The following is a 27,673-nucleotide window of genomic DNA, read 5'->3' on the forward strand; positions in this document are numbered from 1 at the left end:
AAGGCCCATCATACTGTGCCCAATACCCGGCCTCCAATATCTAAATTATCAACAAAAAGCACCTCAGCAGCTGTCCCAAGCTGGTGGCGTTTGCAAAAAACGCTAGTTTTTGCACAACATGCCCTTGTGTGCCCTCACACTTCTTTAAGACTCACAAAGCTTGAAGGCCGCCCTGCACCAAGAGAAACTTTCAAGTTGCTCATTTAAATGAGCACTTGACAAAATCGCCCTCGGTGCATGTTCAGCATTCGCACGCCGCAAGAGAACCTGGGCGCTTTTAAAAGGAAAACGTAATTAGCAGTGTTTCACTATTAGGACATTTAAAACACACCAGTACATGTCCTAGCTTTTAAATACACTGAACCCTGCCCCTGGGGGCTGCCTTGGGCCTACTTTAGGGGTGACTTACATGTACTAAAAGGGAAGGTTTGGGCCAGGCAAGTGGGTGCACTTTCCATGTCGACATGACAGTTTCAAAAATGCTCACATAGACCTGTGGTGGCAGGGCAGGGCTGCTCATGTGGGTGGCACAATCAGTGCTGCAGGCCCACGAGTAGCATTTGATTTACAGGCCATGGGCATACAGGGAGTACTTTACTAGGGACATAACCAGTAATTCAAATATGCCAATCATGGATAAACCAATCACCAATACAAATTAGACAGAGAGCATATGCAATTTGGCACTGGTTAGCAGTAGTAAAGTGCCCAGAATCCAAAGCCCAACAAACACAGGCCAGAAAAAATAGGAAGAAGAAGGCATCACGTCTGGGGATAACTCTGCAAAAGATCCAGGTCCAACAATATACATAATAGTGCTTTTTTTGGCCATTGTTGTTCAACCGTAACAAAGTGAAAAGGGGACATTTGTTAGCTTTGTTAAGGTTTTTTCCCCAAGTACACTGGAGTGCGAGACCGCCTTTATCCCCGACCCACTTGCTGACAGGAAAACAATACAGGTAAATAACAACTGCCTCTTTATTGTTATAAAAAACTCAACTCAGAAGGAAATTTGTGAAAATTAAACATGTCAAAGGCAAAAGCGCTGAAAGTAGAACTTGTACTCCGTGGATCCGGGAGCATCATTTCCGAAAAGCAACCATTCTGCAAAAAAGAGAAAACGAAGGTCACAAAAACATTGCTTCTGCTCGTGGAAATGCAGTAATGCATGTTGTGGAGTAGTGGTGCTCTTGATATACTGAAGTAGTATCACTTCTGCTGAGATAGTGTTGGTTGTGCAGTCATATACTGCATTGGTGGTGGGTGTGAAACACTAATGTTGCCAACCTTGCAGTATTATTGATTGTGATGAAGTAGTCCTTATTGTGCTGATCATGTTGTTGTAGTGCCACTGGACATGCATGTGATAGTGCATAGAGGCTGTAAGAGCTCAATCTTAGTTGTAGGAGCATGCGTTGGAATGTGGTAGTGTCTCTCAGGCTGTGATGTGCTGTGCAAGTGCTGTTCATGCTGTAGTAGTGGTACTGAAGTAGTGCAAATTATGGTGTAGTGGTGTCGATGGTGTTTTAATAACACCACAGTGTTGCTGTAATAGTGTTGGCCGTGCTGCAGTAGTGTTGGTCTTATTGTTTTGCTGTTCATCATGCTGTCGTAGTAGCCCTGAGCTGGTCAGGCTGTAGTAGTGTGTGGTGATCTTAGTTATTTCGTACATCATGCATCTTTCTTTACTTCATTTGTATGATTCACTTCTTCCATGCATTTGATTGTTATGCTCATCATAGCAAGTGGGGGGGGAATGTATCATTTTAGTGTTACAAAGATGAAAGATGCGTAGACCAGGTGATGTTGAATAAGATCTCTACTTTATTCTTAAGATCTCTTCATAGTTACAGGTGACCAGATGTAAGTTAGATCCTTTAAAGTGCCCCACCAGGAGCAGCCCCCTCGCTGCTCAGCCCATCCACACCAACTGACTCTCTCCATATACAAACCCTCTCAACATTCTATATGACCTCATCACAGGCTGAGCAGCAAGGCAGAGAACTACTGTAGGGAGAGTGCAATAACTAAAAGGTACTTTACAACACATCTCCCCCTTTATAGCAACTAAAAACATTTAAAAATGTGTGAACATGATAAAACACGCGTTTGAGCAGGCTGAGCAGCAAGGCAAAGAACTACTGTAGGGAGAGTGCAATAACTAAAAGGTACATTACAACATAGTGCTCACCATCCAGTAGCAGTGCAGGTAGTACAGTACTGCTGCTGTAATAGACTAGGCGGGCTGTAATAACATGGTTGGGTCGTAGTAGTAATTGTCACACTGAATGTCATACATGAGTGCTGGTCATTTTAGAGTAGTGCTGGTTGTGCTGTGTTACTGCTGTTGAGGATGTAGTAAGTACTAGCTATGCTGCAAGATGCCCGGTTGTGCTGTAAAGTGTGGTCTAGCTTTGGTAGTGCAGATAATAACAAGATGTTGCTGCAGCTCAGCAGGCTAATCTCCAGTTGCATGGAGTGGGTTGGAGTAGTGCCTGGCATGCTAGTCAAGCTGTGGTTGTGCCGGGTACAGAGCTGCCTGTTGAGGATGTACTAACTACTCTCCATGCTGCAGGATTCGCCGATTGGCAATGCTGTCGTTGCAAGCAGTGCTTTCCTAGTGTTGAAGTGTAGGACGCTATTCGGCAGTAGTGCTGTTTTGATACTCACGCTGATTGGAAGATTTTCCAAAAGAAAAACAGCAGCAGCAGACCGACACCCAACACCAGCAGATCCTGCACCAGCTCGTAGAACTGACCTGAAGAGAGGAAGGAGGTCAGGCCACACTTGGTGTGTGATTAAAAACATAATGCAAAAGAGGATATCTAAAGGCAAAATAAAGGCAAAATAAACAAAGGGCACCCTCCACTCAATATTAACAAAAAGCACAGAGCCCTAGTTACACATTACACATGAACATCAGGATTCTAAGGGGTGCCCCACGGTTTCTTCTTTTTCATTGGGCAGGGTTTGATGTCTAATCATACACCAACCGTGTGCATCTTTTGAAGAAAATAGAGCTCCTAGATGTTTACAACCTGACCTTCACCATGGAGAAATTGTTGAATTCCTTGAACCCTGTTATTTGTCCATCTTATAAAGAAAGGGGTAGAGGTTCTATTATTGATTTTTTAATTCTCTCTACACCATTATACCTCCTGATCTTAAATTGTTGTATTTTATTTAGTCCTTTCAGTGATCACAATCCATTATCCCTAACCTTGGACATTGCTGTGGGCCCAAAATTACAGCCAAGGCACGAGCTTGTCCATTATGGATAACAGGAGAAGGCTTAACTGGGCTCAGGTGGATCCTCAGCGCCTACAAAGGTCTATTTTCGCTTCCTGTTTGCATGACTGTAACACTTGCTTGAATATTGACACGAGGGGAGGTACTAGAAGCATATGAAGGCATAGTCCAGGGGTCAGTAAACTCTTGACGATCGCTATCAATAGCACACAAGTCACAATCCCCAAAATGGTTCGACAGGGAATGTTCACAAACCCTGCGCCATTTGAAAGTAGCCTTGAAGGTAGCCTTGAAGCAGTCCCTGAGGGGTGGGAAACTGATTAGAAATTGTAGGCAAGCCTATAAGGTGGGTCAAAAGGAGTGTAGATACAAGTTACTGTGAGGCTCACCTGGATTTACTACAGGGGCAAAATGAATAGAAGCAGTGCTACGTCCCAACTTCCCTCACCTACCTCCTTCGCCCAACTAGGTCATAGCAAAAGAGGAAAGGTTTGGAAGGGTGAAACAAAACAAGGGAAGGAAGAAGGAGTAGACATCCACTGGATTTTCTGTGGGGTGATCTCCAGGACTCCTGGAGGAGAAAACACAAGGTAAGTACTAATCAAGAATACAAGTAACTGGCTGTATGTTAACCCGCCTATTTCTAATGAGATACCTGCAAATGAATATATGCCAAGTACGTGAGGGGGGAACAACTTTCATGGGCTGTAGAATACTCCCAGTGTCTAAATGGAAGGACAATGTTTAGTATGTGGAAGGACCGCAGGTCTGACATAAACAAGAGATGAACAATAATATACAAACCTATGTAGGAAGAATCACAGGAGTAAATAGTAGCATTTAAAAATAAATGTCTGTTACTCCTGAATTAGGGAAAAACCAAAAAACTCATTTCACTGAACAGGAGAGAGCACAGGAAAAATAGGGCAAAAAGTGCAGGGTCACTTTAAACAAACAAAAGTTGGATATCCGATACTATTAATATAAACTCTCTTTTCCTTTACAGCAAGAAGAGATTTAACAGAAACTAAGAAGACCATTAGAATCACACCTTTAATCATAAGACCATCAGATGAGTGTGACTTTCCATCTATATCAAATAAGCAAAATAACACTGGAAACGAAGAAACCGAGATTCTTTACAACCCTTGCTGTTCTTCGTATTACAGAGACAAGCTGCCAGTCCTAGTCCTCCATAGCGGTGGACCTTCTCACAACCATTAAAGTAGCCTGTCTGTCTGCACAAGACAGAGGCTCCCTGGAGATCGATATCACAGAGGCCGAAATCCAGAAGGCAATTCTGCGGTCCAGTAAAGCTATGGGACCCAACGGGCTCCCAATAGAGTTCTTTAAGCCAAAGGTTTCCAAGCTCTTACCCCACCTTTTGCAAATGTATACTGAAAGTTTAGAAGTCGGGGTCCTGCCAGCTGATGTTAGGACTGCCTCCATAGTGGTCATTCACAAGCCGGGCAAACCTGCTGATGATTGTGGGGCCTATCGTCCCATTTCACTTATCACAGCAGAGGCTAAAATCTTAGCTAAACTATTGGTCAATAGGCTCATTCCCTATCTTACCGACCTCATGCATCCAGATCAATCCGGGTTTATGCCAGGGAGGAACACAGTCTTGACTTTAAGGTGACTGCATGGTATTCTGGGTAGGCGTGACTCGATCAGGGAGGATGCGGCGCTGCTGTCATTGGACTCATCTATGGTGTTCGATATCATTGAGTTGGACTATCTTTTTGCTGTACTGGCAAGGATGGGATTTGGGCCCAACTTTATCAAGTGGATTCAACTGCTCTATGCCCAGCCAACCGCTCATGTGACAGGTAATAACCATGTCTATAGGCAATTCCCATTGCAGAGAGGCACTAGACAGGGGGGCCCCTTGTCCCCCCTGCTCTTTGCCCTGGTGCTGGCACCCTTTGCTGTTTGGGTCAGGGGGGACCCTGAGATTAGAGGGTTCAAATGGACGGAGGATCACGAGTACCGTATCTCGTTATATGCCAACGACATTCTCCTATATTTGGCCTCGCTCTTGCTGTCCCTCCAAAGGGTCCTCCATATATTCCATATTTTTAGTGCCCACTCGGGGTATGCGATTAATTGGACTAAGTCCCAACTGCATTTGTTGTGGGGAGCACCTCCATTCAGCCCTAGAGGCTATGATATATCAGTGGCATCCCAGGGCTTCAAATACCTTGGTATATATGGTACACCAAACCCGACCTTAATCTATGAATCGAATTTGCTGGGACCCCTGACTCGACTCTGGTCCGATGTCAAGCATTGGCGCTCCCTACCCCTTATTCTTCTGGGACGGGCGGCTCTGTTTAAGATGTTGGCGCTGCAGCGCTTCCTTTATGCATTACAGAACACCACCAATGAGATTCACGACACCTATTTTACCAGTATTGACAGTGTGGTGTGGGGACTGTTGTAGGATGGTCGGGCCCCACGCAAAGCCATGGGAGAACTGACTATAGGATGGTACGACGGGTGCATCCTCCTACCCGACATGCGACTATATTATCAGGCATCCCAGTTGGTTGCCATTAACAAATGGGTGCATGGAGAAAACGAAGACCCCAATTTTCGCACAGATCGTTGGCTATTGGGAAGGCAGGGTTACAATAGAGCACTCTAAACAAACCCCCGTAAACTTTGCCTCACGGGACCCACTGCCCGTACAGTGGAGATTTGGCATGCAATAAGTAAGAACTGGGGCTAGCATAATAAACTTACGAAAGCCACACCGCTCTAGGTACCAGACATACTGGGTCAGCTTAGTAAATTCCCCAGATTTGACAGGTAGTCATGATAGGCATCTCGACAGTGGGGGACATATGGGTGAAGGAGAAACTTTTGTGGACTACAGACTAAATATCAATTAGCGCGTACTGAGACATTTAGCTATTTGCAGATTAGCGATGCAATCACAGCTGCTTTAACCAAAAATGTCACTCTGCCCGAGTCCTCTCCGCTGGAGGACAGGCTTTAACTAGACCTTATGCCCAACAAAGCCATATCCCTCACATATAAAAAGCTGTTAAACAATCGCCCGGACCCCATGCTGCACCTGCGGCAACACTGGGAGGCGGACCTACGGGGAATTCGATGAGGACTGGCGTGACACCTTGTCTTCTCCTCGAGCGGTGGCCATTCCTATGTGACTGCACATGGTCCAACTGAAGATCCTCCACTGTGTCTACGTAGATGTGAAGACCTTGGCTAAAATGGGTAGGAGAGCGGACGCCCTGTGTCTCCGGCGGAGCCGTCAACCGGGAACCTTCTTTCATATCCTATGGGATTGCCCAATAGTGCGACAATATTGGGATACAGTTACTGAGCAGATGAAGAGAGTCAGTGGTAAGACTCTGAACGCCTCCCCCCAGTTGTGCCTTTTAAATGTATGGGAATCCACAGATCTAACACAAACGGAGAAAACATGAGCCTCACTAGGGTGGGCCATCGGCAAACTTAATATTGCACAAAAGTGGGGGTGGCCCGACCCGGCGGGATTGGGCGGTTGACATGGACAGAGCTATGATTGCTGAGAAAGATGTATTCAAGCACAGGGGGTGCCCCAAGAAATGGGACCACAAATGAGGGAAGTGGAATAGATATAGAGGCACAATCTGTTTATCTCCTACAGTTGAATTACAGCGTGAAACGACATGCATTACTGGACCTCCCTGAACTCGACCGTGTGCCTGCCCCCGGGACTGATTAAAGTGATTGATCGATTGCTCAGTGTCAACTGGTGTGGGTGCCCGGTTTCCACATTTTACCATTCTGTAAAGGCTGCATAGTGGCTGTACTGGACATTTTCTTGCTACTTCTAACCGGTGGGGGATGTGTATTGGACTTTTCTGAACCTGTTTGCACTGTGCTGTGTAAAACCATACAGTAGACCCAATTATTGTCTTGACATTGCATTATGTTCTTCTTTTTCTTTCAGTAATAAAATAAGAATAAACAGAAACCATCATCAGTTATGCGTCACCCAATCACATTGTTCTTTTTTTTATTTTTTTATTGAGAGTTCAAATATAGCAATACAATACAATTGAAATCCAATTAACACAGTGCGAGGAAGGAAAATACTGAAAAACATTCATACAAATTATCGTTTTAACATTTAAGTCATAAAGTGCAAGGTTGTATAAGAGCAGACAATTGGTAAACTGGTTCGAATAATCAAAAGATTTTGTTTAGAATTGAAAGAATACATAGCATACATATATAATAAATATTTTCACATTTAATATACCAAAGCTAAGTTCTAAAGTGCAGCGTGCGGAGGTAGAACCGTCGTAATGGACTAATAAATATTTTCAATAAAGCATAAATCAGGTTAAGTAATAACGGGAGAAATCTAAACATTGAACACGCTCCAATATTTATCATACTTTTTGAGAGCCCCTGATCTAAGGGCATATTTTTTCTCCCTACCCTGGATTCGCTGTAATTTTACCTTCCATGCCTGGAAGGATGGGACAGAATCTGTTCTCCAGGACTGTAATATAAGGGATTTAGCTATTAAAGAAGCTATAAAAAGGGGCTCATCATATTGGGTGTGGAAAGGAGAACAGCCTATGAGGGGAATTAGGTCGTTAAATATAATATTTGTTTTAAGAACGATTGAAAGATATTTTTCTATTTCCTTCCATAAAACCTGGATTTTAGGACACTCCCAGATAATGTGTTTCCAAGTGCCTTTTTCTTCACATCGAAAGCATTTGTCGGCTACGAGGGGGAAGATATCATGTAAAAAGGACGGGGTTCTATATATTAACCATTTATTGTAGAATTGCATACGTTTAAAGTTTGCTCCTCGAAAGATGGTTTTATTAAATTTGTTTATTTTGTCCCAAACCTGTTGATTGATTATAATATCTTCCCTTTTTTTCCATCGTTCAATTATCTTGCTATAAAAGTCCTGGTCCTTACTTTCTATTAATATTTTAATCCAGATACTCATTTTCTTTTGTGTTTTATTATTAAGGGTAGTGGAGATACTTTCTTTGTGGGATAAATTTCCTATATTGAGTTCCCTAAGTTTTGGACTTATCGTGATAAATGACCAGTTCAGAATTGTGTGCGAGTGAATTAACTGGCTATAAATTTCATCCCAAGATTTCCACCTATTTCCCAGTAGGAAGTCTTCAATTTTTTCAAAACCATTTTGCTTCCAGAGAATTATTATATTTTTGTCCATACAACCTGCTTCTCCCAGGCTAAAATTCATTACATTTGTCTTATTACTTACATTGGGTAAATCATAAAATTTTAAGAACTGAGTTTTAACCTTAAAAATCCACTGCAAAGTTTTATATCGTACTTTTTTTGGGTCTTTCGTGGTTCTAACCGGATCATAGATTTTCAATTCCAACAACATCCTTTTCATAAAAAAATTGTCTGTCTCTTGGCAATCTAGAGAAAAAAAAAAACCTATGACTATAATGTGTAAAAGACGCAAAATAATATTCTTTAATATTTGGGAGGGACAACCCTCCTTGTGAGGAGGATAAATATAAGGTGCTCAGTGCAAGTCTAGGAGATTTTTTTGCCCATAGGAAAGAGGAAATCAGAGCTTCTATTTTTTTAAAATATGAGGCCTGGATTGCGCAGGGAATCGCACTAAAGAGGAAATTAAAAAGGGGTAATACCGACATTCGAATTAGCGATGCCCGCCCTATAAGAGACAGGGGTAGTAGATTCCAACGATCTAAAAGTGAGCCCACCTTTTTTAATAAAGGTAGAAAATTTAGGAAATATAGATCGTCTAGGCTATCCGATATAAATATAGCAAGATATCTCTTTGGACCTGTGTTGTATATCTGCCTGAATTCAGGAGCTAAAGTGTCTGTAGTGCAGTTAAGTAGGATAATTTCTGTTTTGTTTACATTAATTTTATAACCCCCTAGCTTTTGAAAGTCAGAGAAGATTTTTAGAATCTTCAATTGACTTGAGGGTTTAGAGTCTAAAAAAAGGGCAATATCATCCGCGTATAGTTTTATATTTGTCATTTCTAAAATTGGGGCGGTGACAGCTTTGATATTCCTAATGGCGATCGCTAGAGGTTCAATAAAAAGTGCAAATAAAATTGGGGACAAGGGGCAGCCTTGTCGTGTGCCTCTAGTGACCTCACAGGACCCAATGTTGGTATTATTGATGATAATTTGTGCCCTTGAATTCGTGTACAAGTGTCGTAAAAGAGAGATAAAAGCATTCGGGAAATTAAAACTATGTAAAACTGCAAACAGACAATCCCAGGAGACTAGATCGAAGGCTTTCTCCGCATCTAAAAACCAAATTTGAGCCTTCACCTTGTTAGTTTTAAAATAGTCTAGCGCCTCCAGTAAAAATGTAGTATTGGAATGGAGATGCCTACCTGCAATAAAACCGCATTGATCATAAGCTATTAGTGATCCTACTAGTTTATTTAATCGGTTTGCTAAAAGTTTAGTAAAAATTTTATAATCTGTGTTCAGGAGGCTAATCGGTCGGTAAGAATTTATATTTTCCTTGTCCTTTCCCTTTTTTAAAATACTGACCACCACCGCTGTGTGAAAAGAGTCTGGTGGGGGACCTCCTTGAAGTAAATTATTAATTAATTCCAAGAATTCTTTACGCAATATTCCCCCAAATTTTTTAAAGAATTCAATTGGGAGACCATCCTCACCATTGGCTTTGCCATTGGGGAAAGACTCTATCACTTCATCTAGTTCTGTTAATGTGAAATCCTGAGTGAGGTAGTTCTTGCCCTCAGCATCCATTTTAGGTATTTCCAATGGCTGAAGAAAATCTGTGATAGATTCAGGTGTGGTCCCTGCAGATGCTTGATATATCCCCTCGTAGTGTTTTAAAAACAGCTCGCCAATGGCAGTGGTGGTCTTAACTTGATTTTTAGTGATGGGGTCAGTTAACTGATCTATTCTGTTACGAGTCTGCTTTTCTTTAGATTGCCAGGCCAGAAGCTTTCCTGTAAACTCACTCTCCTCATAGATTTTTTGTGCCTGAAAATTACTATTTGTCTCACCTAGTTCATAATAAAATTCCTTCATTTTACGCTTCGCCTCGAGGAGATTGTGGCTGGAAATCTGGGATCTAACCCTATAATGCTCTTGGGTAGCCTGGGACAGTTCAGTTTGAAGTTCGATTTTCTCCTCCCGTTTTGCCTTAAGCTTGGGGATCTCTTTAGATGTGATTATTCCACGTAAAGTAGCTTTAAATGCATCCCAGATTATGTTTAAAGGAGCAGTACCTCTATTCTGTGAAAAAAATAGCTCGATCTTTTCATTAATATCAGTGCACCATTGTTGGTCAAGGAGGTTGAGTTTGTTAAAAAACCATCTATTTATATATCGTGCTTCATAATTCCCCAATTTAACCTCCATGCAAAGAGCCGCATGATCCGAAAAGGCATTGGGTAGGTAATCGTAATTATATAATTCTAGATCGTGGGAGGACAAAAAAAAATCCAGCCTTGACGCAGAATTATATTTTGCTGAATGGCATGTGTACTCACGCTTGGTGGGATTCAGATTACGCCAATGGTCAATAACGTCAAGATCTATCTTGCAGCTTTGAACAGCTAAAGAGACTTGGGGTTTATTCTGTTGACGATCTTTCTTGGAAGAGTCCAATCGAGGGTTTTGTAATAGGTTAAAATCACCCCCCCCAAATTATTGGTCCAGAAAGACCGGTTAATGCCTGCTTAACCTGTAAAATAGGTTGCGGGTCGTCCAAGATAGGTGCGTAAATTGTGGCAAGGATAACGTTGACATTATTTAATTTACCGTGTGCGACTGCCCATCTGCCTCTAGGATCTATGCACGACCCTTCAAGGTTAAAACCTACATGTCTTCCTATTAGAATAGAAACACCTCTCTGGGCCAACCCTGCAGAAGCAGATATGTTATAGCCCGTCCAGTTTTTAAAGAGTTTAGCTGACTCTGCCTGATCTTTATGATGGGTTTCCTGCAAATAGATGACATCAGGTATTAGATTTTTTAACCAGCATTCAATAGCGTTCCTTTTACGGACGTTATTCAACCCATTAACATTTAATGAAATACATTTCACCATGTTATTGATGTTCTAGATATTGAACGTAGCCCTCAATTAAAGTGCAGCAGTGCAGAATGAGCAAATATGCAAACATCAGCAACAACATGAAAAACTGATAAGTAATACTAATATATGACAATAAAGAACAAAAGTAACAGATATTCATGGAAAAAATCATGAAAAATCTAAAGTTCAATGTGCAAATATGCAAGCGAGCAGCAAAAATGTAAAGTGCTATCTGAGGAGACCCGTCATTCATTGCACAAGACATGAAGATAGAAGAGATAGCAGCTCGGTTTTGAAAATTTAGATATTCAATACATTGGACGTGGCCCCTAGCTAAAGTGCAATTGTGCGGAATAAGCAAACGTATAAACAGCAGTAGCAGGATAGATAAATGATAACTAAAAAGAAAAAAACAATAAAGAGCAATGGCAGCAAGAGTTCATAGAGAATTTCATAAAAAACTGAGTTTCCATGTGCAAATATGCAAGCTAGCGACAAAAGTGTAGGGTGATGTATGAGGAGATATGCCATTCATTGTGCTGGGCATGAAGATAGATATACAATTGAGTACCCTTGTCTGTGCAAGATATGCAAGTAAGCAGCTAAACAATTCACACACAAAAAAAAAAAAAAAATTTAAATTAAAAAAAAATTTGCAATAAGTTTGAGTCGCCTCCCAGAGCAAAATGGGCAACTATATTTATAGGATCTTGTCAATTTATCGTTATCCAAAAATGAGCCAAAGTGGCATGTGCTAGAGATCGATAAATAACCTTCATACCGTAGTCATAAAAGTGTGGAAAAACATATTGCATTTGAACTCTCTTTTTTTCCCCCATGCGACACCCCCCTTCACCCCCCTTCCCTCCCCCCCTGAGTGGAAGGAGACCCCAGAGTCCCACTTCCGTCCTGCTCTGTTGTCTCTTCCTTTTGGATGCCATCTCTTTGCATCCTTGTGTGCTTCACATTGTTCTTGTGAGACATACTGTCATGCTGAATTTTCAGAGACAGGCTTGCCAATATTTTGTGAAAGAAGAAAAAAATGAAAAGAACTGTAACTATTTATTTGAGGTTGGAACTTAGCCACCTAGTTCACATCTGAGGGCGAAAATGCTAAATTGTCTGTATGCAGAATATCTTACATATTTGTCTCCGTCTCATCTGATGTAGTTACACGTAGATGGACAAATACACAAAGTCCATTGAGTTGCAAATTCTTGCCATTGACTGGGCCTGCCCAACTTAATCTACTAGTCCAGAGGAGGCCCCCACCCAAAAAAACAAGAAAAAAAGAGAAGAGAATTTCGGAAACTCAATCAGTTTTATTATACAGAAGAATAAAATACAGTTTTTGTATTTTAAGGTCTCCATAAACACCATCACAACCACTGAAATATCAGACTTCACAAAAAGTTCCAGCTAAAATGTAGTGACCACCACTAATTATCAACAATCAAAGACCTTCCCCAAACAGTGCGTACAACATTGGACTGAGACTGCAAGTACACCATCCGGCGGTTTGCCCAAAAGTAGCTAGCTTTCTTACTCTAAAAATCAGACCTTCTTTGAACCCTTTGAACCCTTTGAAGTGAGCTCACCCGTTGTCCTTGTTTATGTAAATAATTGGAAGAGGATCTTGGCTACTCCAGAATTATCTGCTTATTGACAAGGGTTAGGGGAAACTTTGTCTCAAGTGGGCTCTTGTAGAATTCTATGGCTAAAGCATGTGACGGGTGCACTGTTAGAGAATGGCCTTTATGGTCTATGGAGTACCCGGGACCAGGCTGGGGCCATTTCCAAAACATTTATCAAAACAGAATATTGGCAATAAAGAGATAACCACTTACACTGTCAGTCGAGCCAGGGATCTTTAACAAATGCCTTTCTTACAGTTAGGGACTCCTTTTAACAGGAGGGCCTTCTGGATGAAATAGAACCCCCTATAGCTAAGCGACTGTATTTACAATTTTGATATGGAACCTTGCTCCTCCAGGCCTTCACTCCCAAGTGGGACCGTACGCCACGGGTCAATGAGCTGAAGTGCCCGGCTTGTGGGGATTCAAAAGAAACTATTGAGCACATTATCTTCTTCTGCCCACCCTATTTGACCTATAGGAGGTGCTTGGTAATTCCGCTCTGTCGGAATTTGAAAACTAGGGAATACAAAGAAGCACTCAGGATTCTGAGATATGTACATCATTTTTGCTGTCTCTCATTTTCTGATGGGTGTGTGAAGAGTAAGGCGCAAGATGAGCATTTCCCATGAAAATTTGTATAGTGGCGATCTGTAAAACGGTTAGAGATATTACTGTTAGAGAATACGATGCACAACACTTATTTAAATATTATAGCAACATTTTTAGAGAATTTATGTATTTTAATCTTTAGTGGCTGGCCAAACTACCTTAGTGTGTACTAATTTATGTACAGCTTGTTGTGCAGTTTTAGGATTAGCTTGTTACACAATTATATTAATGAACAACATGAGTCAGGGAGATACCTTGCACTACTTGGCATATTGCATAAAAGTACCCTGTTGCAGGAGCTTGCATAAATAGTAAGGAGGTAGTGGCTGCCATAATGCCTATAATATTGCACATTTTATATGACACATCTTAACTTTTGATTGTATGTTTTAAAAAAAATCTTATGTGCTTTTAAGGCTAATAGCCAAAATCACATTTTCGTGATCGATCGTAATGATATATTTATATTATATTTATATTTATTCATTTGTAGAGCCCATGGCTACACCACCCGGTGTATCCCCACGCTGAGACATAGCTAGTTAATCTGCTGCTGCCCACTGCAAGACCAGTTGAGCTGTATTTTATTCAGTTTTTGTAAACAGCCATGTCTTCAGTTGTCTACGAAAGCTTCTTTCGCTTGGTTCAGTTCTTATGGCAATTGGCATTGAGTTCCAGATTTTTGCTGTTAGGTACCTGAAGGAGCGAGTCCCCATTCATGCTTTGAATATTCTTGGAACTGTCACCAGAGCCATCCCCATGGATATTAAATGGCGCCCTGGGGTGTATTTAGTCAGTAGTGGTTGAAGATATCTAGGGCCATTGTTTGATAGGATGCGGTGACAGCGGCACATTACCCTGAACACGACTCTCTTTCCTACTGGCAGCCAGTGTAGGGTTGTCAGGGCTTTGTTCGTGTTAGCTCTCCTAATAAGGCTGAAAACCAAACGTGCCGCCGCAGTTTGTACCCTCTGCAGTTTGGATAGGCCCTTTTTAGATGCACCAAGGTATAATACATTTCCATATTTCATTTGGGAAGTTATAACTGCGTGTACTATGGTTTTTCTGGCATTGGATGGTAATAAATCAATGACTTTCCTCAGGGTTTTCATAGCCCCATAACATTTCCCATCTACCTTCTTAATCTGATTGTCAAATGTCAGCTTGTAGTCGAACCAGATTCCGAGGTTTTTCACCTCTGTTTTTGGGGTGGGGAGTTGGCCCAGTGATTCTGGCTACCATGCGGACCACCATATGGTTGGTATCTTACCTACCACCATTACCTCCGTCTTATTCCCGTTTAGCTTGAGGCAGGGGTTTGACATCCAGTCAGCCACCTCTTCTAGACATTTGGAGAAACGAATAGCTGCCTGATCTTTGTCTTTAGACAGCATTACAATCAGCTGTGTGTCATCCGCATATGACACTATTGACACCTTGTGTTTCTCCACACATTCTGCCAGTGGCCCCACATAAAGATTGAAAAGAGTGGGACTCAGGATTGATCCCTGTGAGACCCCCTGGAGCAGAGGGAAGCTTTCGGGCAGGTGAGTCTGTTGTGCAACTTGGAAGCTTCGTTTGGAGAGAAACAATGCCCTCCACTTCAGCGCGTTCCGCCTGATGCCACAGGCCTCTAGTCTTAAGAGAAGCAATTGGTGTGAGACGGTGTCAAACGCTGCACTGAGATCCAGCAGGATCAGTGCAGCCATTTGCCCTTCATCGGCATATTTTCTCAGCGTCTCTGTGGCCATCAGTAGGGCTGACTCCGTGGAGTGCGCTATTCTAAAGCCTGACTGGCATGGGTGCAGTAAATCATTAGTATTGATGTGGTCAACCAGCTGTTTATTTGTGATTTTTTTCTGCGATCTTAGGCGTGAAAGGTAGTAATGAGATAGGGCGTAGGTTTTCTAAGACCGTGTATTCTAACAATGTTTTTTTCCTGAGTGGTTTGACAATGGCCTGTTTCCATTTGGTAGGGACCACTCCAGTCTGGAAGGAGCAGAGGATAGGTTCGGCGATGTACGGCAGAACCGTGTCCGCCCCCTCCATTATTCTCTCTGGTCAAACTGGGTCTAAAGGGGAACCAGATTTTATTCCTTTCGCTGTGGCTATGAGTTCATCTATTTTCTGGATCTTAAATTCATCCAGTGTTACTCCTGCAAAGTTCCTATGACTTATACCGACTAAGTTGGTTCCCTGCCGTACTTCTATTGGGAAGTCTGGTATATTTTTGTTACTTTATTTGCAAAAAAATCTGCCACCTTTTTAAAGCTCTCTTTGGAGGTTGTTATGTCCTTACTCTCTTCATGAGTTTTGAGAGACTTCAGAATTGTGAACATTTCTTTGTGGGAGTTGCTGGCGCTTTCTATTTTATCCGTGTAAAATTCACATCTGATTTTCTTGATTAATGAATGATAGTCTTTTAGTTCCTTTTTATATTCTTCTTTGGACTTATTACAATAGTCTTTCCTCCAAACTCGTTCTAGTTTTTTACACTTTTTTGGCCTTCATTAATTCCTCATTGAACCATGGTGCTGTTACTTTTTGCCTCTTAGGTATTCTAGTGCTCCCTGGTGCTGTCTTATCTAGTGCCTCAGTAATCCATACCTCCACCTGATTATTGGCTAGATTTATGTCTTTATCTAGCGTGAGATTCTTCTCCCTAAGAGCTTGGGTGAGGATGCGGCATTGAATTTATTCCACTTTCTCATTGTAATTTCCTTCTTTGGATGTTGTGTCTTCCTTTTATGAGATGGCACTGCGTAGGGGACTAGGTAGTGACCGGACCACGGAACTGGCCATGGTGTTCCTACTTCTATCTCAGTAAAATTTGAGAAAATTTGGTCTAAAATGTGGCCCCCTTGGTGTGTTTGTGACTCCACTTTTTGTGTTAAATTCAGTGTCAGCATGTCCGTGCATACTGCCCGTATTTCTTGGTTATGTGTGTCATCAAATTGTATATTTAGGCCCCCTAGCACCAGAAACTTTTTGTATCTCAGAGCTGGGTGTACTACTTTCCCTTCCTGGCTCGCCATAAACTGCGTTTTTGGGCTTGGTGGACGGTAGATTAGAAAGCCAGCTATGGTGTTATCTTCCGCCGTGGATAGGGTGAATAAGAATGCCTCACAGTTGTCTAGGCCTGCCTGTTTGATTTCGCATTTCATAACAGCTTTATAGATTGTGAGAAATTATCCCCCCCCCCATTTGGCCTTCCCTATCTTGTCTTACTAGCATATATTTGTTCGGGATGGCATCTAGTACATCTGGGTCAGAGTTCTCGATAAGCCATGTCTCGGTCAGGAATAGAGCATCCAATTATCTTTCCCTTAATAGATCGTGGATCTCATGCTTGTGTCTGGACATTGACCTGCAATTTAATAGGGCTAACTGTAGCTTTTAATCTTGTCTTGTCTTGATGTTTTTATTAATCACTAACTTGCTGCTTTTTGTGATATCAGAGTTGTGTATAAATGAACAGGACCCCATTAACTAGATAGTTCTATGGTCTTTTCATGAAATTGTAAAAAGTATTAAAAACATACTCATACTGCTTTCGAATGTTTTATTTAGTTAACCCTCTTAGGACCGTTCAAACATTCTTATAAACCTTTCATGTACCATTCACAATTGAGAACATAGTATTGTAAATCCGCCTTATTAGAAATATGGTAAAATAGCTTGTTGCTGGCAATCCCAGGCGCCTTCCATTTGTCAGTCATACCACTATCTATCTATCTATCTAGCTATCTATCTATCTATCTATCTTGTATCTACCTATCTTTTATCTATCCATCTTCTATCTATCTATCTTTTATCTGTCTATCTTCTACCTATCTTTATTTTATCTATCTATCTATCTCTCTATATTTCTATCTATCTGTCTATCTATCTTTTATCTATCTATTAATTTTTAATTCACTTAAGCACTTTCTGTTTCATATCCTACCAGCTTGAAACATAGCTAAAAAGTTAACTGTCAGAGGGTCTATGGCTAAACACAGCTAAAAGACATTGACAGCGCTAATACCTCTGGAATTTCCAAAACCAATTGGATTTGCCAATGTTTGTTTCTAGAGTAACCGCTACTAAGTTGAGCAGAGCGGTGTCCCCAGAGTTCTCATGTGCAGGAAAAGCAGAACCAATTTTACTGGCTGGCAAAATCGATTTGTGAATGAGCTGAAAGTCCAGCCGGGCCCCGTCCTCACACCTGCCCAACTCCCTTCATAGGCAAGGGGGAGCATGTAATGGCCCTCCTGCTAAGCCACACTCTCCCCTTTCCTCATCACTCTCCTCCATCCCCCACCCCACTCCTCTAACTGTCAACCCACACCTACCCCTGCTCGCACCTACAATATGCTCAGAGCAGGTGGTCAATGTAAGCGTTACTGGACTCAAAATTAGGAATCCCGCGCAGAATCCACTGGAAAAAACAGCTTGCACATTCATTCTACCTTTGTTGGGGAGTAACCCATAAGAGGAGTAGTTAGGTGCAGGGATAATGAAAGATTAATTCCAGCCACTCAGGGCCTCATTCATGAGGTTTTAGAGCAGGGCTGTACCGCAAGGAATCTTGCTGCGCTGCCCTGCGTCAAAACTAAAAAACAGGAATGCACGGTATCTATGTGATATGGTGCATTCCTGTCCTTTTCCCCTGCGCCGGCACACAATGGACTGCCATGTGCCATCGCAGACACCTTTGCACCAAGGTGCAAGGGTGCCTGAGTTACAGGGCTGATTGATTTTGTGCAGGAAGGGGACACCTTCCTGCACAAAATCAATTAATTCAGGTGGTTTCCGCTTTCTATGTGTGCTGCAGAATGCGAAGAGGCAAGACTATAGGTTGACTTTCTATCTACAGAGAACTGGTGCCAGTCTGCAGCAGGAGGAGGCTCTCCTGGATACACTGCCAGGCCAATTTAATAACAACCACAATGTTGGACTTGGCCCTTTTGGCAGGTTAACCCCTGAACTTTTTGCCTTGTAATATTACATAATGATAGTGATTTCTGGCTTCTGCCCACTTTAGCACTGTGGTCCAGTGTAAAGTGCGTGCGCTCTCTGAGTGCGTTTGGTGAGATTGGCCTGCCCTCTCATAGGAATGCATGGGGAATATGTGTGTTCATGGTCGTTCCCGATGTGTGAGGAGTGCAGGGTCGAGTGTGGTATGTGCGAACTCGTGAGATTGAAGGCTGCGCGATGATGTGCGCAGATTTAAAGTGTCTAGTGTGGAAGTGCCACTTTTAGAAGTTGGCATGTCTGTGCAGTGAATGTGAATTGACTGTCTGGCTTGTGATTGGCTGGAGCTGGCTGGTGTGCTGGGCTCCAGGAGTCAGGATGGGTCTGCCCGGTGGTGAATGGGGAGATCTGCATGTAGATGGGAGGGAGAAGTTGCACCTGGGACCTGAATAGGGCTGGGCCTTCCCTCCACAATACTGGCTCAACCCCCTGTGGTGTGTCTGATGTCCCTGGCCTGTCCTGTGAATAGGGAGAGGGGCTGAGCAAAACAAAGTGCTCCAGAACAAGTTGTATCTGGTTCGCCCCTTGCCTGTACCTTTGGAGACAAAGGAAATGTCTGTATAAAAAGGGGCTGTGACCCCATGTTCTTTTGTTTAACTCGAATCTACCAGGGGCGTGCTGCTGCTGGGGCCCAGGGGAAGGCTTGCCTCCCTGGGCCCTACCCAGCCCCTGGATGCTGGAGGACTTCTTTGGGACCCTTTTTGCTGTAGGGGGTCATTCCTTGGGGGGCTTGGTGGTTTCTGTGCCCCCAGCACCTCGTGAGCGCTTTTATTTTTATTTGTGGGCAGAGCGCTGTTGTTTTCCTAGAAGGAAGCGCTCCTACCCGTTTATTCGCATCGCGGGTGCCCGAGGGAGTCTACCCCTCATTGCAGCCGAAAAGCACAGAGATCGCCCCCGCGGTCCGCCTGGTCGTAGGCGGGGCCTGCGGACGGAAGCAGAAGTGCGGCCTAGCGAGAGGAGTGATGCGGGGCCTCCGAGAACGAGAAGAAGCCCCGCAAAGGAGAAGCCGCCCGGGAGATGGATGCTGGCGCCTGCCGGTGCGGGGCTCCCATTGCTGAGGGAGAGCCCCACAGGCGCCAGCCAGTAGCAGCAGAAGGTGGAGGGGGCGCGAGGCACAGTGCTGGTGTCTGCCCCCGCCGCAAGTGAAGGAGAAGAGGAGACCGGCAGCGTTGAGAGCCCCGGTGAGTGAAAGGGGGGCTGCCGTCCATGTTCTGCCGTAATGCCCGGGTGGAGAGAGGCCCCCAGTCAGAGCGGCCCCTTTGGTGCAGCGGGCCGCTCCAACGTTGAAATAGTTTTTTAGAGGGCCCCCGTGGGGGTCCCGAGGTCCCAGTGTCTGGAGCCCCATTGAGGCGCATTGTCGGCACCTGGGCGGCCCCGCTGCCAGAGGGCCGTTCCAACTACAGGGGGCATGATTTGTTAAAAGGCCCTTGTCTTTTCCAACGCTTCACAGTATTTTGGGGGCATGATGATTTTAGGAGCCAGTGTGCTCCACAGGGGCAGAGTGTGTCCTAGAGCCCGAGTGGCTCCCACATGTTTTAGGCCCTAGTACTTCTAGAGTCTAGAGGGCTCCACCGCGTTGCTGAAGATTGTTAGAGCCTGAGTGGCTCCCACGCTGTGGCCATTATTTTAAGGGCTTGTGTCCTGTCCCCAGTGTTTGGGGGGACATGCTTATTTTCAGAGCCAGATGGCTCCAAAGTTTGGGTGCAGATTTGTTCAAGGGCCAGTGAGAGCCCATGCCACAGTTTACAGTTCACAGCTGCCCAGCAAGTAGTGGGCAGCTGCACCGTTTAGGCATTTCTTTCAGGGGACATGTGTTTTTAAACCTAGGAGTGAGACGCACTCCTTCGCCGTACCTTGGCCTTCCACAACTGCGCAGCACTTAGTGCCAGCTGCAGTGTTTAGGCCTCCAGTTCATTGTTCGCAGCTGCCCAGCAAGTAGTGGGCAGCTGCAACGTTTAGGTTTTGGCGCAGTGGCGCAACCTTGACTTTCGCTACCTAAGCAGCAGGCTTGGCTCTCTGGACATAGGGCATTTGAGCCCCTTTTTAGATGGTCAGTTGGCCATGGGGGTGGTTACTTTTATAGGGCGCCAGGCCCTAATGTGATTTATGTACTAGTGCTTTTGGATGCTAGGAAATGTATTGTGTGTAGTGTGTTTTGCGCACCCTGTTTTGATGCCTCTAGATATGGTTTATGCATAGGAGGTTGTTTTACCTGTTTAGGTTTGTATTAGGAAGATTATACTTCCCTCTGTGATTTACGCCACTAGTGTAATTCTTACTTAGGTGGTTAGGGTCTAATGTATTTAAACTGGTGGGATATTGTGCCTGTTCTGAGTTACGTTACAGGTTGACTCTGAGTATAGTGTCTGCCAGTGATTACTGGCTGTGTTCTAAGTTCATTTATATTCTGGTACTATTCCTTTACCAAGTGCTGATTCTGTCAGTGGCCCACGTGGCCCTGTCATGCGTAAATAATCCCTTGTGAATATTGCCTGTGCCACTTGGCACAAAGTATATTGTGTGATTACTATCTGATGTGTTTTGAGAATACAAAGGCTATTTTTGATATCACCTTGTGTGGAGTTCCTTTTGTGGGGGACCTGGGATGTTGTTGCTGGTGGGTGCGTGTGTAAATGCTTTACACATTGCCTCCGGGATAAGCCTTACTGCTCATGTCACGTTGCCAAGGGGGAGAGCAGGGGTTATCTTGGCGTGTAACTCCCTTGCCCTGACTAGAGTGGTGGTCTCTGCCTGGCTTTGGCGCAAACCTTAGCCAACCAGAAATCCCATTTCTAACACACGAGCCTCAGGTTGCCTCAGGATTCACAGTAGATAAGGAAAGAAAACTTCCTCAAAGGAAGCAGAATCAGTCTTAATAGTTCATTGGCAAATATGATGATTTTGACATAAAAAGGCATATCGCTGGTTTTCCTAGAAGTAGGTGACACATATATACATACATAATATTGCAAAGCTCTGTTTGTGTTGTTTAGGAAGTAGAGTGATTAAAACTGAACTGGAAGGAAAGAATGTATGTTGCTGTGCCAAAGTGTATTGAAGCCGGGGACTGAACAACTATTGCAAATCTGGGGCAGTATCACATAAAGGAAGCACTGATAGTGCTCATTTAGGACATGGCCTTTGCCACAGTTTTGGACTCACCTTTGCCTTAAATAGTTGAACAACTGGCTCTATTTTCCCCCTCTAGGAAGTTATAAGTGATTGCAGCGACTATTGACTGTTGGACCCGGCCCTTTTTGGCAGGTTCACCCCGAAACATTTTGCTTTTACTAGCCTGTTTCTGCGCACTTTTTCACTGTGGTACAGTGTAAAGTGCGTGAGCTCTCTGTGTATGTGTGGTGAGTGACCTGCCCTCCCATCGGAATGCATGGGGAATATGTGTGACCATGGTAGTTCCTGATGTGTGGGGAGTGCAGGGTCGAGTTTGGTATGTGCGAACTCGTGAGATTGAATGCTGCGTAATGATGTATGCGGCATGAATGTGTCTAGGATGGAAGTGCCACTTCTAGACATCGGTGTGCGTGTGTAGTGAGTCTGCTGGCACGTGATTGGCTGGCGCCTGGCTCCAGGAGTGTGCCTGGGCCTGCTTGTGGATTGACTGTCTGGTTTGAGGGTGACAGGGGCTGGGGAGCCCCCAGGAGGTTGTCTGAGTCAGCCCTTGGTTGAATGACTGCATCTGCAACTAGAGTGGTGGGAGGAGATAGCACCTGGGAGTGAATAGGGCTGTGCCTGCTTGCCGCAATGCTGGCTCCACCCCCTAGGGTGCGTCTGATGTCCCCAGCCTGGCCAGTGAAAGGAGTTCCTTATAACCAGTTGTAGCTGGTTCTCACATTGCCTACACCCGGCTAGACAAAGGATTTTATGGTATAAAAAGGGGCTGTGTCCCCTTACAAAATGTTCTTGTTTCTGACTTGAATCCTGCCAGGGGCGTGCTGCTGCTTGGGCCCAGGGGAAGGCTTGCCTCCCTGGGCCCTGCCCAGCCCCTGGATGCCTGATGGACTTGGAGGCTGGAGGACTTTCCTTCTTCTTGGGAGCTGCTTTTTGCTCCACCTTAATCCCTCCAGGACTGCTGGAACCATTATGCTGAGCTGCCTGTAGCCCTAGGGACTTGGGGGCTGCCCCAGCACCTTGGGGGTGCTGGCGTTGTTTTGAAATTCCCCTGGGTCTCTCTCTGCGCACTGGAGCGCTTTATTTTCATTTTCTGGCAGAGCGCTGTGGTTACCCCAGGGGGGAAGCGCTCCTGCCCTTTGTGTGACCCCGAGTGCTTCGTGTGCACTTTATTTTTATATTTACGGGTATTCTCCCGTTTATAGGCCCCTTAGCGAGTGCCCACCTCGCTTCTATATTTTGTTTTAGTACCGAGGGTGCCCACCCCTCGGTACTGCCCCGAGAAATCACCGCCCGCCGGCCCGGGACACCCCTGTGACGTCATTTCCGGTCCGCGCTGTGATTGGCTGCCGGCCCAGGACCTGAGGCGGAAGGAGGGGAAGAGGAAATGTGGCCTGTTGCGGGGCTCCCGTGTGTTGAGGGAGCCCCGAGAGAGGAAGCAGGAAGAAGCGGCGCCGAGAGACCAGCGTGGCCTCGAGTGAAGAGCCCTGTGTGCGGGCAGAGCCCCGGCCCGCTTGCAGAGGAGTCCGACGTGAGTGGGAGCCAGAGAGGCTCCAAAAGCGAAGCCGGAAGCCTACCCCGCCTCCACAGTCCAGCACGACCAGAGCAGTGAGCCGGTGAGTGCGGGTGGTTTAGAGGAGAAGGGGGCGTCGGGACACATTACCGGTGTCCGCCCCCCCCCTCCCAGTAGAGCGACCTCCGGGGGCACTGCGTTGTTACTGGAGCCCCGAGAGGCTCCATTCGGCCGATATTGATTTACGAGCCTCAGAGGCTCTTGGGGGCAGTGGGCATTGTTGAGCCAGAGAGGCTCAGCCCGGCCCATTTGTTTTAAGAGCCCAGAGAGGCTCCGGGGCCATTTCCGTGATCTTGAGCCCCCAGAGAGGGGGGCTCCAACGACGCCGCATTTTTCTTCAGAGCCTGCGAGGCTCAAGGGGCATTTGTAGTTCGAGCCCTGAGCGGCTCCATGGCCCCACAGTTGTTTAGAGCCATAAGGGCTCTAGGGGGCATTTAGCAGTTTCAGAGCCCACGAGGCTCCTCAAAACATCCCGGGCACATTTCTCCCGAGTCCCCAGAGGGGGGACTCCAACGCCTGGGCAGCCCACATTGTGTTTGAGCCACGAGAGGCCCCTGGGGGCCCAGTCCTTTGTTCAGAGCCTGCGAGGCTCCCACGTTGGCCCCCTCGTTATTGCTACAGCTGCCCAGCACTTAGTGGGCAGCTGCCATGTTTAGGCCCCTGACATTGGCACACAGGGCGTCCTAGCCCCAACAAGGCCAGTTGGCCTAGGGACTGCCACAGGTGGCGGCTTATGTAAGTTTTTGCGCAATTGTGTGGTTTTTCCTGCACCTCTGAATGTTTTTAGGCATCATGTGTTTCTGCGCTATTGAGTTGTGTTCTGGCCCCTCTGAATGTTTTTAGGCATCATGTGTCTTCCTTGTTCTTACACCTCTGAATGTTTTATGCATCATGTGTTTTTCCTTGTTCTTACACCGCTGAATGTATGTTTATGCATCATGTGTTTTCCTTCCCTACACCTCTGAATGTTGTGATGCATCATGTGTAATATGTTCATGCTTATACCCCTAAATGTATTTTATTCTTGGGTGGTTGTGTTTTTCCTAGTAGAGTTATACTAGAGAGGTTATGTGTCCATGCGTGATCTAGGCCTATGGTTATTAGGATTGCGTAGTGTGTACCTACCTTTACCAGTAGTTACTGGTTGTGACCTATAATTGTTCTTTTGTGCTACACTTATTCTAAGTTCTAGAAGTGCTATTTCTAAAAGTGTTGATTCTGACAGTGGCCCATGTGGCCCTGTCCTGTACATAATCCCTTGTGAATATTGCCCGTGCCAGTTGGCACAATGTACATGTGTGACTTCTATCTGATGTGCTTTGACAATACACAAGTTATTTTTATATAACCTTGTGTGGAGTTCCTTTTGTGGTGTGCCTAGGATGTTGTTGCTGTTGTGTGCGTGCGCAAATGCTTTACACATTGCCTCCGGGATAAGCCTGTCTGCTCGTGCCAAGCTACCAAGGGGGTGAGCAGGGGTTATCTTGGCGTGTGACTCCCTTGCCCTGACTAGAATGGTGGTTTCTGCCTGGCTTTGGCATCAGCCTTAGCCTACCAGAAATCCCAGTTCTAACATTGTTGGACAGCGGTAAGGATTAGGACTTGTGTTTGCGCAGTACCACAGCGACAGCTGGCTACATTACAAAACTCTGCATTTTTAGATAGTCACATGTTTGGGATTATTGTTTATGATTTTGTTTTTCCTCAACAGTGTCATTTTCAAATGGTGTTCCTGCACTTTATGTTTAGTGGCAGATGAGAGGAAACGACAGGGCGGGACGCCAGTAGAGGGGGAGATTCCCTTAGATAAGGAATCCCTTGCTGGGTCCAGTGCCCAATCCCTGTGTGGGTAGATGGAAGAGAGGGAGTGTGGAGGAGAAATGGCTTGCTCGGGAGGGTGGTTATCCCCTGAGTGTAGTGTGTGTGTGTCTGGATTCCCCAGTATGGTAGGATCCAGTGGTGGCAGCTAAAATGTGTCCAGTGCGTGAAGTCCCATTCTCAGTTCCCAGAGTATGGTGCCTGGTGCTCAGTAAGAGGAGTACAGGTTGAGAGTCAGGGGCAGTGAGGACCTGTCTCACCAGTCTGGAGGGGGAGTGTGTGAATGAGTGGTGTGTTGAATTGGAGGAGTTGGGATCACTGACTAAATATCGACGGACACAATATAGACTACCCAAAATATCGACGCCAAAATATCGACGGACAAAATATCGAATTCCTATCTACAAACAGGTAAGTACCAAAATATCGAATCCAAATTATGGTTTATATATATGTACATTGTAAAAATATCGAATTTGTTAAAAATAATGTAAAATTAAAATAATATTAAAAATAAATAGCTAAAATATACTTAAAAATACTTAAATTACCTTAAAATTATTAAATTATTAATTAAACGTATAAAAAAAAATGTACAATCATATCTGTTAAAACATATATATACATTACATTATATGCACTTTGAGATCTGCATGATGCATGCTCTGTGCAGCAGGCATGTTATTCTTCTGTGCTATTTTATGATCAGTCAAAACCTCAACTAGTCATAACTCCCATCTCTTTCCAGGAAGAACATTAATCATCAGAGTTATCTTGACTTTTTAATTGTTGCCTGGAAATTTCTGGAGGCAAGGAACGCAGTAGCAGGTGCTTTTAAAACCAAAATAAAACCCTGCAGCAGATGCTTTTAAAACAAAAATAACCTTGGAACCATGGCGCCCCCTGAAGTCGGCACCGGTGCGGTGGTACCGGTCGCACCGACCGAGAGCCAGCCCTGACAGAGCACATCACCACTACCGCAAAATGCAAGACGGCAAATATGCACAAACATTCTTGTCATACATTACTACCTCCAGAAATCTGCTTCATGATAAGATGGTGGAAAAAGGTGCTTGCACTTAGTAGGGGTTCACTTAGCACCACGGACATGAAACAGTGCTGGTTAAAAACATTTCTGATCCGACCCCTCGATTTGTAATAGGTCGGACGAGGTCAGAAAGCAACTGTTCTTTTTCTGAAGGAATGTCTTATCTTTTTTAAATTAATGATACATTTTCAGGCCAAAGCCATCCATTTGCTCAGGGCAGCCTCTTCAAAGGGAAAGACATTTGTGGTGAGACTTCTTCAGACTCTAAGGTAAAGTGATAAAGTGTGGATAGCTTGAAAAGGCTGCTCCTTTAAAACCTGGACCACTGGGGACCCTGAATGGAGCAATAAAGAGCAGGCAGTGAACAGAAGTAGGTTGACACCAGGGAGAGGGATACAGGAAGGCCACTTGGGCTCATCTTACCGAAGAACAAGTATTTCGGTCTCTCGCCAATAAGTTTGCTGATCTCGGCGATCCGATCAGTGCTGTCATCACTGTAATCAAACCACAAAGTAGTGTGCTTGCCACCAACCCGAAAATTCATGGTAGGTAATGGTAAGGGCGCATTACGGAACTGCGGAATGGCTTGAGGCGTGGGAAAAGCTGGGAAGAGAGAGAGAGAGTACAAACACCAGCATTATTAACAATCATCATCAGCTAGGATCTGGCATTAATAAATCATCATAAAGAATCCAATCATCATCAGAAGCCCACCATTAACAAGAATCATTATCAGGACCCAATATTAATAATCTGTACTATTCATAGTTATCATTAGTGAAATCATTAATACGGGTTCTTCATTAAGGGATTATTAACAATAGTCCAACCTTTATGAGTATCATTATCTAGAACCAAAAGTAACATAATCCTCAATAGCCCAACATTTATAATAATCATCATCTAGGCGCCAACATTATGAGGATTCATCTCAAAGACTAACTTCAATAAGGATTATCAGAAACTAAGGGGCATATTATCAAGGGATTTTTCTCCGCTTTTTTGGATTTAAAAGCAAAGAAAGCAGAGATAAAATTATTTCCCTATCAGCAACAGGGTGCTAACACACAAATTCGCATGTTAGCACCCTTTTTCTCTACGCTTCCCCTTACATCTCTAATGAGATGCAAAAGGGGCGTTCCAGAGAAAAACAATAGGAGAAATGTTGTTAAGCGACATTTCTCCTATTATCAAGGATTTCGCTAACCCTGTTAGTGATTAAAAAAAGCAGCGCTAACCGCGGTTAGCACTGCTTTTTTTTACACCTGGTATTTTCCTGACTTACCCATGATATCCTATGGAAAGTGGATATCATGGCTAAGTTTGTGAGCCCCTATCATCAAGCTAACGCCAAACTTCAAAAGATTATCATTGGTTTTCCAGCGATAATCTCTCACTTGGCAGTTAGCGCGGGGATTTTTATCACTTCTGAGATAAACCTTGCTAATAGCAAGTTATCTCTGCGATAATTTCCGGCGATGCTTAACGTTAAAATATTCGTTGCTAAGC

The 27,673-nt window shown here is 44.3% G+C and overlaps 1 long non-coding RNA gene across 1 annotated transcript; it reads right to left on the reverse strand.

Annotated features, from left to right (window-relative positions):
- Positions 1-970: 970 nt before the first annotated feature.
- Positions 971-26,760, reverse strand: LOC144766811 (uncharacterized). The gene is made up of 3 exons (XR_013597938.1): positions 26,588-26,760; positions 2,671-2,758; positions 971-1,104 (listed from the first exon to the last, which is right to left on the reverse strand). It is a non-coding gene; the product is annotated as an uncharacterized LOC144766811 (long non-coding RNA).
- Positions 26,761-27,673: the final 913 nt, after the last annotated feature.

The sequence above is a fragment of the Lissotriton helveticus genome, chromosome 7 (genome assembly GCF_964261635.1).
Source record: "Lissotriton helveticus chromosome 7, aLisHel1.1, whole genome shotgun sequence".
Lineage (NCBI taxonomy): Eukaryota > Metazoa > Chordata > Amphibia > Caudata > Salamandridae > Lissotriton > Lissotriton helveticus.